We start from the raw sequence: 18,618 nt of genomic DNA on the forward strand, positions 1-18,618 counted from the left end.
CTTACCTAGGGGTCTCAAAAGACTGGCCTTTGGTTAGCTTGGCCACTGGAGCGGTTGAAAGAAGAACTTTTGTGTGATGTGGCTGAAAGTGGGACTGAGGGGGAGAGAGAGACAGCGAGAGAGAGAGAGTGAGATAGAGACAGCGAGGAGAGAGTGAGTGAGATAGAGACAGGGAGAGAGAGAGAGTGAGAGAGAGACAGGGAGAGAGAGAGAGAGAGTGAGAGAGAGACAGGGACAAAAGGGAGTGAGACCAAGCGAGACAGACACAGATGAGAGAAAGGGAGAGAGAGACAGACACTTCCTTAATAGCTGTACGTTGTTCAGGTAGAGGACGTCACCTCTTATAAAGTGAAAACATTTCCGTGAACACCTCCTCTTACTGCTCCTCACCTGGGTGGGAGAAGCCCTGTATGGTCTGCATCATGGAAGGAGCTCCGTTGGCCATGGGAGGGGTGACGGTAGAGACCAGCGGGGGGGCGACACGCCCATCCCTGGCACGCCGGGGGGGAGCGGAGGAAGGGGGCACGGGTGGCACTGCGGGCAAACCCGCTATGGCTCCCACGCTGGGGCACCCCTGTGGAGGGCAGACAGGCTACTGCGTGCGGCTCCTTACCGTGACGTGTGGCGTGCCTTAATAGACTAGAACTGTGGACAGACGTTGGGGCGGGGCCACTTACCGAAGGCGGTGGGCGGGGCCAGGGAGAGGGGCGGCTGCTTCATGGAGGGTGGGCAGCGTCGGGGGAAGCGGGTGGCCCTGCAGCTTCAGCTTGATGAGCTTCATGGCGATGGAGAACTCATGCATGTCCATCTTCCCGTCGTTGTTGAGGTCGGCCAGGGCCCTATGGCCAGACGCCAAGCCATTAAAACGGCAAACAGGGTGGGCAGGGCAAAGCCTCTAACGCCTGCCGTCTCTCGGCAGTCCTGAGAGTGACACATATGCTACATACCCTTCTGGAACATTCTGAGGAACAGGGCTCTTATTCAGTGACTATTCCTGATATGAGGAGGGGTGTGGCCAGCTGGCTTTCTGGGTTCTGCCAGTCATTTTCAAACCTGTCTCAGTCTGACACACACTACCTCACGCGATGGTCACGTGTCCGCTCTGACAGGCTGTCCTGGCACTTCAGGGGTGTCGACCAAAACGGGCGATGACAAACCCAACGTTACACCCCACTACTGGAGCAGAGCTGAACTCAGAATACACCACCCTGCTCTAGTTCAGCTAATACTAGCAATGGCGTACACTATGGTTTATTCCACAGCTGTCTACAAAACCTACATCAATTAGGAACTAGTCTGGAGTATCCGGGCGGATTACAGCAGGTCGTACCATATCTGGGCCAGAACGGGGGGTGGGAGGCCTGACTGCAGGAAGAAGTTCTTGGCCTGGTCACCTGTAGAGAGAGGAGATCAGGATGGTTACTGTGTCATAACATATCACAGCACAACACAGGAAGCCCAAGTCACCAAGCATGTAAGACAGCATAACAAGGTTAGAACAGGACAGCACACAAGCACCGTAAAGCTCGACACCCCACATCCTAAAAGCTTCCGAGACGTGTCCGAGCGAGGTCGCACAACACCTTTTGAGTGTAATGGTGATTCAGCGTGTGGAGGAAGTTACACAACCCCAGCACTTCTGGTCTGGGAAGGGGCGTGTGCGAGGTCGCGACCCGTTTGGTCCGGGTACACAGAGAGGGGAGTGGGTCGGCTTCATGTGACTCCCAAGTTGCCCAAGAGTTATTTGTGGTCTTGTGCTTTTTCGAGACAAACCCTTGGTATGCAGTTCCAAAACTGGATATTTATGAGTCCCAGTAAAGAGAGACGTGTACCACGATTAAAAAATAAAAGTTAATGAAATTTGTGGATGATTTGACCGGGTGTGTAAACTCCAGTTGCCTGTACAAACTGATTTATCTCTGAGCTGCTTCTGTGGTTTAAAACATGAAGTTCCAGGGCAAGTCATTTCAGTTTTTTTTTTTGAGGTTTCATTTTCATCTTAAAGAGACAAAGAGAAGTGAGACGTCTGAGCTAGCATAAAAGGGCGAAGAAAGCATGTATGCGCATAATCCCCTGTGTCCTTAAAGTATGAATACATACGCACACGCACACGCACACACACACACACACACACACACACACACACTTCACTTCACTTCCCTCAGGATAACAGGATGTTCACAGCCCCTAGTGTTCTTTGACCCTTAACTGCTCCTAAAGACACACCTAAACACCATGCATGACTAACGCCAGCCAATGGTGTCTGGCCTTCTCCCGCTGAGCTAGAGCCCCAAGTCTGGGCTCCTCCCCCAGAGCTGAGCCTGGTGTCTGGGCTCCTCCCCCAGAGCTGAGCCTGGTGTCTGGGCTCCTCCCCCAGAGCTGAGCCTGGTGTCTAATGTTCCCTCATTCCTCACAATCAGGCGAGAGGACTTCACTCTGGTGGCAAAAGTGGGCCAGGATGGGTTTAAACTGAGGGGACAGTGGTGACATGGGTGCATGACGACACCAGAAAGGTTCAGTACTCAGTCCCTGAGTGAAACGTGAAACGATTTCACAACTGCACAACTGCTGTCTGGGGACAAACGGTCTGGTTTGAGAGTCTGTAGCAGATGTCAGGATTCAGTTTCAAGCAGGAAGCAGCCTGACTGAGCTGAACTGTCGAAACTTCAGCATTTCTCCAGCGCCTTTCTGATCCCTGACTGGAGATCTGATCTGCTGGTTATCCAAGACAGATGGTCGGGGTTTTAGAAGGAGACACTGATCCCAGGTCAGTGAACAATGACTGTGTGTGTCCATAGTAAGCCAGAGAACAGGAAGCTGTATGTCCTGCACAGATAAGTCAGGGGGATGGACATTCACCATGAGGGGAAACAGGAGATACTGAGATGGAAGCAGCCAGTGCTCAGTTACTGGGGGAGGAGACGCTTCCTTTTAGAAGATTCTTACACTGGATGTGTAGGAGAGGAACGTCTGTCAGTAACTCCCCATGGTGGTGTAAGAAACATTAAAGCTCAGAAAGTAAAACATGCTGTGTGTGTTCACGTGCGTGTGTATGTTTAGTGTCTGACCTGTGATGAAGCCGCTGGGTGTGGGGGTCAGACCGTGGAACTGTTGATCATGTTTGGCTCTCTCATCCGCAGAGATAACCCACGTATCCAGCCCCCCTACACACACACACACACACACACACACACACACACACACACACACACACACACACACACACACACACACACACACACACACACACACACACACACAAAACAGGCACATAAAACAGATAGTAAAAGCAATGACAGACTTTTCTATGATGCTTCTGGAGAAGCTTTACAGAATGAGTGGATCTCTCTGTTTCTCATACGTATAGAGAGAGAAGGAGAGAGAGAGAGAGAGAGAGAGAGAGGAGAGAGAGAGAGAGAGGAGGGGAGAGAGAGAGAGAGAGAGAAGGAGAGAGAGAGAGAGAGGAGAGAGAGAGAGAAGGAGAGAGAGAAAGAGAAGGAGAGAGAGAGAGAGAGAAGAAGAGAGAGAGAGAAGGGGAGAGAGAGAGAGAAAGAGAATACAGACCCACTCACAGTTCTGAACATGCCTCTCTACAACCTGCAGTGTTTCTCAACCCAAGTGACTGAAGGAAAAAGCTCCTGTCAGCACTCAGGAATCAGTCCCTGCCAGCTGAGTGTGTGTGTGAGTGTGTGTGAGAGTGTGTGTGTGGTGTGGGTGTGTGTGGTGTGTGGTCCAAACAGGAGCGCAAGGGGAGAGCCACACGCATTGCACACACAGACCACACGCATCTCACACAAACGCACGTGTGCTCACACGTACACATGCTCAAACACACACACTCATACAGACCCACACACATGCTCAAACACACACACACTCATACAGACCCACACACATGCTCAAACACACACACACACTCATACAGACCCACACTCATACAGACCCACACACATGCTCAAACACACACACTCATACAGACCCACACACATGCTCAAACACACACACACTCGTACATACTCACACACATGCTCAAACACACACACTCATACAGACCCACACACATGCTCAAACACACACACTCATACAGACCCACACACATGCTCAAACACACACACTCATACAGACCCACACACATGCTCAAACACACACACACTCGTGCATACCCACACACATGCTCAAACACACACACACACTCATACAGACCCACACACATGCTCAAACACACACACTCATACAGACCCACACACATGCTCAAACACACACACACTCATACAGACACACACACATGCTCAAACACACACACACTCATACAGACACACACACATGCTCAAACACACACACACTCATACAGACACACACACATGCTCAAACACACACACTCATACAGACACACACACATGCTCAAACACACACACACACTCATACATACCCACACACATGCTCAAACACACACACTCATACAGACCCACACACATGCTCAAACACACAAACTCATACAGACCCACACACATGCTCAAACACACACACTCATACAGACACACATATTTATTCAACATACACCAACTGACAGCTTCAGCACTGTAGTTCCCATGTGGCTTTGTTGTTGTTTGTCTTCTGTCTCCACGCGTGTCTTGTGTTTGGTATTGGGTCTCTGTCATTGTCTTCTGTCTCCACGCGTGTCTCGTGTTTGGTATTGGGTCTCTGTCATTGTCTTCTGTCTCCACGCGTGTCTCGTGTTTGGTATTGGGTCTCTGTCATTGTCTTCTGTCTCCACGCGTGTCTCGTGTTTGGTATTGGGTCTCTGTCATTGTCTTCTGTCTCCACGCGTGTCTCGTGTTTGGTATTGGGCCTCTGTCATTGTCTTCTGTCTCCACGCGTGTCTCGTGTTTGGTATTGGGCCTCTGTCATTGTCTTCTGTCTCCACGCGTGTCTCGTGTTTGGTATTGGGTCTCTGTCATTGTCTTCTGTCTCCACGCGTGTCTCGTGTTTGGTATTGGGCCTCTGTCATTGTCTTCGTCTGCACCGTCTGTCTCCTCCAGTGATGTGTGTGCTCACTGTACTCACCAGAGGTGGGGACTCGAGTCACATGACTTGGACTCGAGTCAGACTCGAGTCATTAATATTAAGACTTTTGACTTGACTTGAAAAAATATTCAGACTTGACTTGGACTTTTACACCAATAACTTGGGACTTGAATTGGACTTGAACCTGTTTACTTGCAAAGACTTGATTTTTTTAATCCCAAATCTAAATTTTAAAACGCATATTAATATTTATAAAGTGCACCCCTTTAATTTCATTTCCGTCCTTCTGACGCAGACCGGTCCTCTGCTTTTCCACACTCTGTACGTTGTGTGTGTGTGTGTGTGTGCGCATGAGCTGCAGCACAACCAATCAAATGGGGGGGTCAGCGAACGTGAATTGTTACCGGGCGGGGTGTAAAATGGACACAAATTAAGTATTATATCGCGATCAATCGATCGCCAGTGGTTGGTGCCAGAGCGAACTAGTAACTCATTGAATCATAGACAAGGATCAGAGGTAAATAAACTAGATTTTTTTTTTCGGCGTGAGAAATCGGATGTGTGGCGTGAGAGCGTGTCAAGACGGTCAAATGCGTGTGTCTCACGCTCAATGCGTGAGAGTTGGCAACCCTGGGTTCTGTATCTGAACTCGGGGAAGAGAGCCTCTCTCTGTCACCATCATAATATCCAGTTCTATCTCAGCATGGATTGTGTATTTGAAGACATCTACGTCGAGAAAAAAATATATTGACAAAAGTGGAGCGAGTTTTCAGCTATGGGGACATCATTCTACGGCCTCATCGTGCACAAATGACATACAGACTTTTGGCCAGTTTGGCCTTTTGCAAATGCAATGCAGAATAGTTTACTGAAATGTCTAAAGTTGCATTCCTGATTCCTGTTAATTGTTCAGTTCTTATATTTGTTTGTCTTGTGTCACTCACACATGGACACACATGTTCTCCAAGAAACCAGATAAGAGAAGAGAGGGAAAAATGCTGTTATGGTTCTTTGTATTGTACTGTAAAAATATCAGCACTTTTTATTTGAACATGGCGTTCTACTTATGACTTTTTCACAGAATATTTATTTCTGGAAAATTGTAGTTTAAAGTATGAATATTTTTGCAGCTAATTTTAACAAATTGAACTGTGCAATAAAGAGGTGTAATTTAAATTTTTTTTATACTTCGTGTTTTCAGTTGCACATGTTTTATCAAGATTTGAGGAGAATACAGATTTAAAAAAAGAACACATGTCTATTATTTACATTTAAAATATACCTGCAACATTGGTAAAAAAAAAAAAAAGACTCGAAAGGACTCGAAATTCCAAGTTTCAGACTTGGGACTTGACTGTTGCCTGTCTTGACTTGACTGTCTTTGCTTGAGACTTGACTCGGGACTTGAGGATAAAGACTTGGACTTACTTGAGACTTGCAAAACACTGACTTGGTCCCACCTCTGGTCCTCAGTTCTACTTCCTCTCTCCCAGTTTGACTGTTTTATTCTCTTTGTCTCACTATAACTGGACTGTATAAACGCTAATGGGAATGGATCTACCATAAATAAACATGGCTCTCACACACACACACACACACACACACACACACACACACACACACACACACAATCTCACACACTGTCTAGAGGAACTCACCTCCATAGGGCGTGGAAAACTGAGCCATGGTTCAGTCAGTCAGCTGCACCCTGGTGCACTCCTGTAAAACAAACACCTTTTACACCCCACACTTCACACACCTCCCTCCCTACTATACATCTCCACGCCCGGACACACACACACACACACACACACACACACACACCCCCCACACACACACACACCCCCCACACCTCCCTCCCTACTATACATCTCCACGCCCGGACACACACACACACACACACACACCCCCCACACACACACACACACCCCACACACACACACCCCACACCTCCCTCCCTACTATACATCTCTACGCCCGGACACACAAACACACACCCACCCACACCCCACACACACACCCCACACACCCCACACACACCTCCCTCCCTACTGTACATTTCCACGCCCAGCTCACCGTGTCTCGTGAGGACACCGGCTGGACAAAATGGACCCGACTTAGTCCACTGTTAGTCTTCAACAAGACAAGGTGACATTGATGGTGGGGAAACACGAAGGACACAGTCCTCTTACACACACACACACACACACACACACACACACACACCACCTTGTTCTACTGAAATCCCCTCTCAGGGTGTAATTGCCATTTACTGTACAGCATAAAGCTGATGGGATGTATGATTTGGTAAAGACCCCATACTGTGTGTGTTTGTGTGTGTGTTATGGGCTGATGGGATGTATGATTTGGTAAAGACCCCATACTGTGTGTGTTTGTGTGTATTATGGGCTGATGGGATGTATGATTTGGTAAAGACCCCATACTGTGTGTGTTTGTGTGTGTTATGGGCTGATGGGATGTATGATTTGGTAAAGACCCCATACTGTGTGTTTTGTGTGTGTTATGGGCTGTGGGTCAGGTCCCATATTCACCACCAGGGCGGTTCTGTTTAATCTGTCTTTATCTCGGCTTTAAGGTAATCTCATAAGTGAAAGAGAGGTGAGGGATTTTATATATATGAGAGAGAGAGAAGCCAGAAGTAGTGAGAGTCCCAGTCTGTTAACAGTTATTTCCCAGCTGTGTAAACGCTGCTAGAAAGCATGTGTACCCACCCACTGTTTTTACACATAACCCAAAATATTTTAGACGGTGCTAGATCCTCCCTTAGTGTTTGGCAGGGTTAGATCCTCCCGCTCATCTCTCTCCTTTTAACCTGCACCCCCACCCCTGGAATACACAGACAACACACACACACACACACACACACACACACACACACACACACACACACACACACACACACACACACACACACACACATAGCAGACAGCCCTGGTTGGGGCGTCCAGGCCCAGCATGTGATGACCGACAGGGTGCCAATTCTTCTTCTGCTTGGGAAGAGAGGGGGCGGGGCTAACTAAAGACAGGGGGCGGGGCTAACTCAAGAGAGGGGAAGGGTTAACTAAAGAGAGAGGCGGGGTTAACTCCAGTCTCACAGCGCACATACAACTTCTTCACCCTCTCTCAATCTTTCGATGTTGCTTCACACGTGGTGGTGTCCTCCCGAGCCTCCCCGCTTAGTCACCTCAGGGTAAAGGGCGGAGCCCGGCGTGTGGGCTTCTCACCAGCCTCACACAACGCTCACCCCACAGCCGTGGCCTCAGGGAACACTCACACGTTAAAACACTTTTAACCAACAAACAAGCCCACACCAGAGGGCTGCGTGAGTGAGGCGTTTGTTGGTGGGGGGGGGGGGGGGGGGATTCTCAAGATGGAGGCCTGCTGACCAAGGCTGAGAGACACGGGGAGTTCATCTGTGGAGAGTTCCAGATTAAAACGGGCTTGAAGGATTTACACATGCACTCAAATATTCAGAGAGAGAGAGAGAGAGAGAGAGAGAGAGAGAGAGGGAGAGAGATCTCCAGCGTCTGTGACACAGTGGCCCGTCACGGTCCTGACTAACAGTCGAATGTGTTGGTGTGTGAGTGCCGGTCGTTCAGAGGCTGACCCACTTTTCCCCCCGCTGTGCTTTTCAGATTCTAATGAGTCTTTGGTTGGGACAATACGCTCTGGACCACGGCGCCGCCTCCCTGAAGGCCTGGGAGAGGATCCGTTCTGGACCCCGGCAGCCCGGTGAACCCTCAACCAATCAGAAATCCATACGTGCCTGGACTGCTCACTTTTCATGGCAGCAGCTAGCAGCTCTGAGGTTGTTAGTCTCTACTGATTTGGGATCAGCTCGGGCACAACCGATTCCTGTTTTTCATTACAGGAAGAACTTTTTAAACAGCAGGTCAAAGGGGAAAGCCCGTGTATAGTGATGCAGCACGGCGCTCCGCCTGGACACACGTCTACGTGGGGGGGGGGGGGGGGGGGGGGGGGGGCGCGCACAGGACAGAGCAGAGTTGCACTTTGGGGCTCAACTATGAATGTGAACCTCTTCCGGGCCCAATCTGCATATTCATGAATATTCATCTAAGGACAACTTGGGAATTAAGTGGAAAAACTAAACATTCCAACATTGTGTGGAGATATATGTGACTCAAACCACACTGTGAGTTAAAGCACCACAAGTTCTGACACAAATGGACGACAAAATAACAAATAACTAAAACGCCACAGGTTTACCCATAATCCTCAGCAACAAACAACAGCCGTAGCTGTGGGCAGCAACTCTGTCCCCCAGATCCCCACGCACCACAGACCCCCTCGTGCCACAGACCCCCTCGCGCCACAGACCCCCTCGCGCCACAGACCCCCTCGCGCCACAGACCTCCCCGCACCACAGACCAAGGTTATAATAGTTTTGGATTTTTCATTATAGTTTAGTTTTTATTTCATTGTGACTTTTTTTTCTGATTCAGTTAGTTTTAATTAGTTTTTAGAGCATGTTTGCTAGTTTTTATTAGTTTTAATAATTTTTTTAAAGCTTAGTTTTAGTTTAGTTTTCATTAGTTCTAGTATTAGTTTTAGTTTTTTTTATACTTTGGGTTATTTGTCAGGTGCAGGATTCAAAAAGTCCAAAGTAAATATTGTGTAATAAAAACTCATCAAAAGATACCATTTTAAAAAATGCATTCAATTACTGTTGAACAACCAACAGTCCACAAGATAGAAGCCTTAAGTGCAAAATGTGTAATATTGCTGCTGAAAATGACCAGACTAAGACGGACACAAACATAGGAGCGTAACCCTATTTTGGTTCGCGTGAAAAGCCAAACTTTTTGAAGGCAATCGTGTTGACATCCAGTCTCAACACATTAACTAGTGCATCCACCCGCTTGCGGTTAGCTATTTGATCACTGGTGAAGACGGTCCATTATGGTTCTCCTTCCCGGTGCTACCTAGCCAGGATGGTGCTTCTCTTTCGGCGGAGCTACTTAAGAGTCTAGCTTGTCAATACTGGCAGTTAGCCCTCTTGTGTGAACTTTGAGATTCATGGGGTTTTTCCTCTTGAGAACTACTCCATATATTTTATCACCTGTTTCCACTACAAGACATGTAGTCTTTCTCGTAGTCATATTTTTAAAAATCCCATACAGGACTCGCCGTTTTCTCCCAACTTTTGTTGTCGTAATTGTGCAGGCTAGCATGGCGAGCAGGAGCTCTAAACAAGAGACGTGACGGACCATGAGGTGCCGTACGCTTCTGCCAGCTAATATAAAACTTCTAGTGAAGAAAAAAAATAAAAAATAAAAAAAATAAAAAAAATAAAATCGATCTCATATCAGTTCACAAGACTTATAAATAAACTAACAAACACAAAAACGAAGGGTATCCTATCTATAATTTCAGTACGTTTTAGTTAGTTTTCTAAACATGTAATATAGATATAGTTAGTTATCGTTTTTTTCTTTTAATTACCGTTATTATTTATTTCAGTTAACAAAAATGTTTTTTCAATATTAGTTTTCATTTTTTCGTTCGTTTTCGTTAACGATTATAACCTTGCCACAGACCCCCTCGCACCACAGACCCAGAGTTGTTAATGTTGGCCTGAAGAAGACAAACAGCTAAACTCGTCTCTGGTGAATAGTTACTCGTCCCGTTCTGACTGAACGTCGATGTGAACATGCAGCTGGACGCAGGGTGCCGCCTGCATGTTGTTTCAGTTCAGCTCAGTGACTCAACGGCTTTGTTACAGAAATGGCCACAACGTACTCCATCTCTTCCTACAATACAGGCCTGCAGCTCAGTCAACCGACAGGTTATCAAACTAGAAGAACAAGATAGCTCCGTCAATCACATTCTTACGATTATATTCAACTTCGTGGCCGGGCGTATGTTGTGAAAATCTTCAGCTTGAGTGGGATTTCTGAATGGCAGCCACCTAGAATATCATATCAAAAGTATGGAATCACAATAAGGATTCACAGATGATGTATCGTGCAGCTCTGCCAGAGACAGGAGGAGGTGGGCTTGTTTATATGCGGCATGGCCTCTAAGCTTTGAGCAGTTCTCATGGCAGCTTGGTTAAGCCTGTGTGTGCACAGATTCCTAGCCTACAAATGCAATCAGTGGAGGTTTTAGTGATGACAGCTCAGACAGTGGGGGGGGGGGGGTTGGTGTCCACACGAGGACACAGGGTCTGGGGGGTCTGGGGGGTCTGGGGGGCCTGGGGGGTCTGGGGGGTCTGGGGGGCCTGGGGGGTCTGGGGGGGCGCAGGTTCAAGGCAAACGCGCCCCTTTTGTTCCCGGCATGTCTGTTGGTTCCACAAAGGCACCGCAGCCTCAAACACGGGACGCGCTCTCACTGGCATGGAAGCCGTGACCACGTCCTCTGTTTAAGACCCACGATTCGCCACTGACCTTTAGAAAGACACGGCACAGCCTCTCCCAGTCCGACACCAGGGGTCCGATAACAGACTACTGCAGTACCGGTTGAAAGCAGCAGACACCCAGCCAGTGGAAGCCCACACGGCCAGACACCAGCTCAGCACACAGCTCCATACACAGCCTGGTCTGGAGTCACCGTGCACGGCCTGGGATGGCACTGACGCGTATGCTCCAGAATAATACTGACGCGCACGCTCCGGAATAATACTGACGCGCACGCTCCGGAATAATACTGACGCGCACGCTGCGGAATAATACTGACGCACACGCTTTAGAATAATACTGACGTGTGCGCTCTAGAATAATAACGACGTGTGTGCTGCAGGATAACAGACGTGTGCACTCTAGAGTGACATCTCTGTACATGCTCTAGAATAATACTGATGAGCACAGTCTAGAATGACCGACGTGTGCATGGCCTAGGACGTGCCAGACAACAAATTATTTAGCAGATTTATTCTTCGGGCAATTGGCATCACACACACACACACACACACACACACACACACACACACACACACACACACACACAGAACAATATATTTTCTATTCTAGCAGGTGTAGCTGGCATGCTTGCTAAAAATCCATGTGACAACGTGATGGAGGTGAAATGATGAGAGAAGATGATCTCTGAGGTGAAGTGGCTGTCAAACCAGGCTAGTTAGAACCATGTCTCAAAAGACCTGTGAAGGCATTTCAAACTTCTGAAGGACAACTCTAACAACTCTACAAGGCTAACAAGGCTAAACACAAACTCTGGATGCAAGAATTGGCTTTTCATTTTGCAGCATCAAATATGGTAAACTTTAATGGCCAGATTTCAGAATGCCAACAATAGCGAATGCTTTTATAAACTTTAATTTGTTTATTTGTTTACTAATTGGTTTTAATGTTTAAAGTTAAATTAAAAAAACACACTCCAAGCATCTTGGTTTAAAACAGCAATACACTGGGTTCACCATTCTGACCAATCTATACTGGAGCCCGACTCTAATGCTAAAGCAGTCATTCAAATTCTAACTCAAATCTCCTATGCAGCCGGCGGCACCTCATGCCATTAGAGTTTCTGATCGCTAACTAGTCTATTATGGAAATAAAAGGGCACAAATATGAAGGAATAGTGTTAATACTGAGCAATGAACTCAGGGCCTGGTACATCCCTAATGACTTCTCATCACGTCCCACCACATACACCAGGGGAAAAGATGAAATTAATCGGGGCGCGAGCGCACACACACACACACACACACACACACACACACAGCTAAAGGTATGAATATGAATTAATCAGGTGATAAGTGTCCAGCCTGGAGGCAGTGGAGAATGCAACTGGATATTAATAGAGTACAGACACACACACATGGAATGAGAATACATATGACTAAAATCCAATGTCATGACATCCCACATTCATTAAAGATAACCGACTGCTTAAAGGACTTGGAGTGAGTTCTCTAAGCAAGCTGCTACGTTTCCCGTACGTCATTTCAGCATTCACAATTTCACAACCCAGACCATCAGAACATTTTAAATGTTTACAAACTCTGGAGTTTTTTTACCACTCTAATAAGCACTTGCAAAGAAGTCGACTCACTGCAGAGAAACCCACACACACACACACACCTGCTAGACAAAAGCCTGGGCGCGTGTTCCTGTGGAGAGTGCATGAGCGGAGTGGCTGAGTGGAGTGGTGTCCCAGCGGTCACCTTCAGCATGGACACCACCGCACACCGCAGTCAGCATGCTGTAGCACACAGTCATTTAACACTGGAGCACTGCAAATGGGATACCAGAGAGACCAGCTGCTGAGTCTGATACACACACACACACACACACACACACACACACACACACACACACACACACACACACAGACAGACACCCCAACCAACACCCAGATGGATTACTAGAAAGCAGATGACACCCATGAAGTCATACACAACAGCTTGCATCAACTACCAACCAACACGGTCACACACACACACGGGCCTGAACCCTGAGTCATTACCACAAGCTTCAGAAACAAGCTTCCAACATCGGGCAGATGTTCAGACACTCAATGGGCCATTGAGGAGTAACTTGGACTGTGAGCACTGTCCAATGTGAACGAGTGCTCCATCCCATCCAATTACAAAGACTTTAAGTCAAGAGCGCGTAAACGGCAGCTGTTTGTGGTCTGGGTATTATACGTTTACCAGTCTCACTTTACTGAGGAGTCACATGAGATGACAAACTGAGACCTGCTCACCCAACTCCCTCCTGTGAGTATAGTCACTGATATAAACCAGTGAGGAGCAGGACCACTGACCTACATTTAAACTGTGTGCATGCAGACAGGACCACCACAGCCAGAAGCACTTTAATCACGGGTGACGAAGCCAGTGCAAAACACTCAGCTTTCACACTGGCAGCCTCTGTCCTCAGACCAGTTTCACACCTCTCATTCACAGGCCCGCGTCACTCCCGTAAGCGTGATGAGCTGGTCGGGCGTCAGCTCCACCGGAGCGTACAGGCAGATAAACGTGATCCAGACTGAGGGCGACGGCTTCCTTAAGAAGGCCTGGATATGCCACAGCACAATGTTACTCCAAGGTTACCGTCGCTGTGAGCACGTGCTGAGAATGAACGTGATGCAGACAGATCTGGAACAACACGAGAGCTAGGGTGTGAACGCCGAATCATTGATTCACAGATTCAAATCTGGTGATTTGTTAAACTGGAGACAAACTGTGGCAAAGCCTGCAGTACTTCTGCTGAATCTGGTGAAAGTAGCTACATGTGGGGGGAATCTTTCATCGACTGATGCATTGCAAACAAAACAAAACAAACAAAAGACTCAACCTCTCTCGCCCGAGCATACGAAAGCAAGGCGAGTGCACCCCTTTTAGCCCCGCCCCCTGCCCCCATCTCCACAACCCACCCCGCCCCCACGGCTGACCCTACCAGAGAGACGCAAGACGCGCACCGGGTCGGTCCGCACTGCTACTCTGCCCCCGCGCTGGGCAGATGGGAAAGGGGGGAGTAGTGAGGCTTGCATCCTGACGCAAATTGGACCACCCAGCCGTGGCAGGGAGACGTATTAGCACAGAGCAGCTTGGACCCTGCAGAAATAATCAGGCTCGCATGCACTCAGAGCCAGAGGCCTTAGAGGGAAGAAGTTTCACCCAGAGCAACTGAGGACAATGCAGATAGCAGTGGTGGACAAAGACCCAGCAACACACACACACACACACACACACACAGAGAGACAGCAGGGCTGTGCCATTTATCCCACTGAGACAGACCTGCTTTATCTGGTGGGGCAGACTAAAGCTTTAATGAAAATTAGACCTAAAAGTGAAAAAAAGCTGTTTGGGTTTGGCCAGTGTGTGCTCTACAGATGTAGAGTGTGATGACATCTGCGTGTGTCAGAAAGGGAGACACAAAAATAGCACATCTGGCTAGAGCTGCATCTATGTGAACAGTATAGGAAGGCCTGCACTTGTCTATACATGATTGGGCCTCTATATTACTGACAGAGAGAGATTGAGGGAGCCAGAGACTATGCTTTGTTATTTCACTCCTTGTACACGTAGCACGCCTAACATGACTGCCTGTGTATTCAAAGTATGAATGTAGTCTGCAAAGCCTGGCATGACTGACATGACTGGCATTACTGACATAACTGATATGACTGGAATGACATCACTGGCATGACGAACAAAATTAACATGACTGATATGACTGACATAACTGGCATGACTGTAATGATTTGAAGATTTGACTGACATGACTGGACTGACATGACTGATAGGACTGATATGACTGGACTGAAATGATTGGCATGACATGACTTACATGACTGGCAGAACATGACTGGCATGACTGGCATCACTGACATGACTGATATAACTGACATGACTGGACTGGCATGTCTGATATGACTGACATCACTGGTATGACTGACATATACTATACATATACTATAGATATGCATACAAACTATACATACATTTAGGTAGAAGTGTATGTGTGTGTGTGTGTGTGGTAGTATATGTATTCAAACTATGACAACATATACTAATACATACATACATAAGTATACATAGAAACTATACATACATATAGGTATAAAGGTGTGTGTGTCTGTGTGTTTGTGTGAGAGAGAGACAAAAAAGAAGCCAAATGTCAGTTTGTATGAGCATGTGTTAGTCACTGGGATATGGGTGGGTATGGCTAGGGAAGTGTCATTGTGAATGCTATAGGAAGGCCTGCTTGCGCCTGTATGTGTGTGTGCCTGGTTAATAGACACAGAGAGATCTAGGTAGCCAGAGCAATGTTTACTTAGGGCACAGAGATGGGAGGGGGAATGTGGGTGAGAGTGTGAGAGAGACTGAGAGTGTGAGTTTCAGCCTGCGTGCGTGTAAGAAGGAGAAGGTGACAGAGGGACTTTACATGCATTTTTATGCATTGTATATAATACTGCACTGTAGAGCCATACGATAACCGATTTAGATGAAACTTGACAAATTTGTTCAGGATGGGATTCTGAATGGGCTTGTGCATTTTGGTCAGAATTGGATAAAATATGAAAGAGCTTCAAGAATATGAATATTATATGTATCGATGCTGTCCGTTAAAAAAATATTTAGCAGGTATAAGTGTCCTAAAATCCAAAATCTTTGGATTGTTTTTTGATTTCACACTCTGTAGAGTATTATAAGACTTTGCTTGACATGATAGTATGAAAATCCTAGGAGGAGTATGAAAAGTGATGATTTCAAACTATTAATAACTGTAAATAAACTGCATTTTTTAATAGGACATGTAATGGGAAAGTTGTTCGCACTACTGCAAGGATTCAAAAGAGTCTAATTGCATGTTCCCAAGTGGAATTATGTAGGGGATATACTTGCTTTATTTGCAATAGCGCCCCCCAGTGGCCAATCGACACCCGGCTGGATTATGTCATAGGGGGTGTGCACTTGTCCACACCCAAGAGGTTTCATGCAGATCGACCAATGGTAAGCCTGTCAAACGCGTGCCGATCACTGATTGGCCGATTACGTCAGCCATTTTGGAAGTATGGCATGTCTGCTTTAGGACCTGGTTCCCAGAGGCCCATAGATGATGTCTGCCAAGTTTCATGTGGATCGGCCAATCTGAGTGCATGGGGCAAATTTTTGCATGTTATAGCGCCCCCTAGCAGGTGAGGTATGGCAACCTCTGCGAACTGCCCCAGACCCTCAGAGGGAAGCTGTCTGTGAAGTGTCATCTCATTGCATGCAAGTTTTCTGCAGTTAGAGCTTCATATGCGCAAAATTTACTATTGAGTTTACACCCTCTCATTTGATTGGCTTATACTGACTAGGTAGTGATGAAATTAGCATTTTTGCTGGATAGATTTTAAAGTTCAGACTCTTCTGAACGTTTTGATACCACATATGTGCATGTATGTGAAAAATCCAGGGACAAGTTTGGGCTCAAAGATGTGTGCGATTTTGCACATTATGCAAATTAACTCGAAATCTAAGTGGGCGGAGCTAAAGGGTCCTTGAGGCTTTTTTGTTTGGTTTGAGCCAAGGAATCCATCAGAAGTGGAATTTCGTTTCTATGACCTACGGTGTAGGAGATATGGACCAAAACACAAAATGCTGCGCTATAGCGCCACCATCAGGCCAATGTGGGTCATTGTCTGGGTTTCCCTCATTGCACCTCTGGTGCACCTGTCTGCCAAGTTTGGTGTTTCTGGGCCTTACGGTCTAGGCTGCAGTATGCGTTTTACAGCCTGAAAAATAATAATAATAAGAAAAACTCGAGCAATTACAATAGGGTTCCCACACTATGTGTGTGAACCCTAAAAATACCCAAGGTGAGGAGGGAGCTGAGGATGGGAGAGCTGTGTGAGAGAGAGATAGAGGGAAGGAAAGAGCCTGGACAGATCCAGCACCCTGACGTCCCGCCCCAGGCTACTTCAGGACGGGGGAGCTCCAGCAGGCTCGCTGCTACAACTAGCAACTCTAATCCAATTACAAGCGGCGTCAGCAATTTACTGAAACTACTCGCCTTTATGCGGTTGTGATGGTGGGTGGAGAGCACTGGTGCCATCAAAGGTACAAAAGGACACTTTGCATTTCTTGCAAACACCCATAACATTTAAAGTGGACAGAATGACACTTAGACTAAGATGAGCCACTCGATTAATGGATGCGGGGTTCATAATGAGATTAGATCATGATCCATCACCTTTACAGGACAGTGGGACCATCTGAATATTTCATTCAGCATGAAAGAGCAGATCCGGCCTGCAGGGTTTGATCACACACCGCTCAGCGGCCGCATGCCTCACTCGGACCGTCCTCGGCGGGTAATAACGGGTGGAGAAGCTCTTCTCCAGGTCTGGGCGTGTACTGGGTGGTCTGGTTCACTAGCTCACCCCCAAGGCCACGGTGCTCGCCTCACCTCTACGGCCTCACAACACGCTTATAGCGGACAGAAACACATTATGTTCGTCCGAACACGGGAGACGCGGTGTGTGCCCGACCCGAGCCATCCAGGCGCCGCTAGCTCGCTGGTTAGCCGTACAGGGTAGCGCTACTGAAGCCACGATAGACGTCCAGCCAAGACGGCCGCACGACTCACACACCAACGGACCCCGCACACCCGCCCTGGGGTCCACACGCACGGCTAGTCGCGCCAGTACTCCAGTATACAAGATACCACACGGCTTAGACGTGCAGACCACACGACCATTAGGACACAGCTAGCTGTTAGCCTAGCTGTGGTTAACTTAGCTAGCGGTTAGCCTAGCTGTGGTTAACTTAGCTAGCGGTTAGCCTATCCAGCCGTTAGCCCAGCTAGCAATTAGCCTAGCTAGCGGTTAGCACCTCACGCTAGCAAACACTACGGGCAGATTTTCTCTCCGCGACGGTGGGGCGCTTGTCAAAGAGGCACGAACGGCCTGAAAGAACAACACGGGGCGCACGTTCACCTTACCTCATCGTTCGCCTCCCATATCCGGACACCCGTCGGCGGTGATAAACCGAGAAGAACGACTGAATAAAAGGAAAGAGTCCTTTAACTGATGAAATATTTTTCCAGCCGTTTTTTTTTTCTCTCTCCGGCTCCCCGCTCCCCGCTCGCGCCCGCGTCGCTACGC

At 47.6% G+C, this 18,618-nt stretch overlaps 1 pseudogene across 1 annotated transcript; it reads right to left on the minus strand.

The window, feature by feature from the left end:
• Positions 1–5: 5 nt before the first annotated feature.
• On the minus strand, positions 6–18,615 carry LOC143484622 (intersectin-1-like; annotated as a pseudogene). Its single transcript, XR_013122665.1, has 7 exons — positions 18,456–18,615; positions 6,684–6,744; positions 3,069–3,164; positions 1,331–1,394; positions 658–839; positions 391–592; positions 6–94 (listed from the first exon to the last, which is right to left on the minus strand). The product of XR_013122665.1 is annotated as an intersectin-1-like (transcript).
• Positions 18,616–18,618: the final 3 nt, after the last annotated feature.

Source organism: Brachyhypopomus gauderio, chromosome 20, assembly GCF_052324685.1.
Source record: "Brachyhypopomus gauderio isolate BG-103 chromosome 20, BGAUD_0.2, whole genome shotgun sequence".
Taxonomy (NCBI): domain Eukaryota; kingdom Metazoa; phylum Chordata; class Actinopteri; order Gymnotiformes; family Hypopomidae; genus Brachyhypopomus; species Brachyhypopomus gauderio.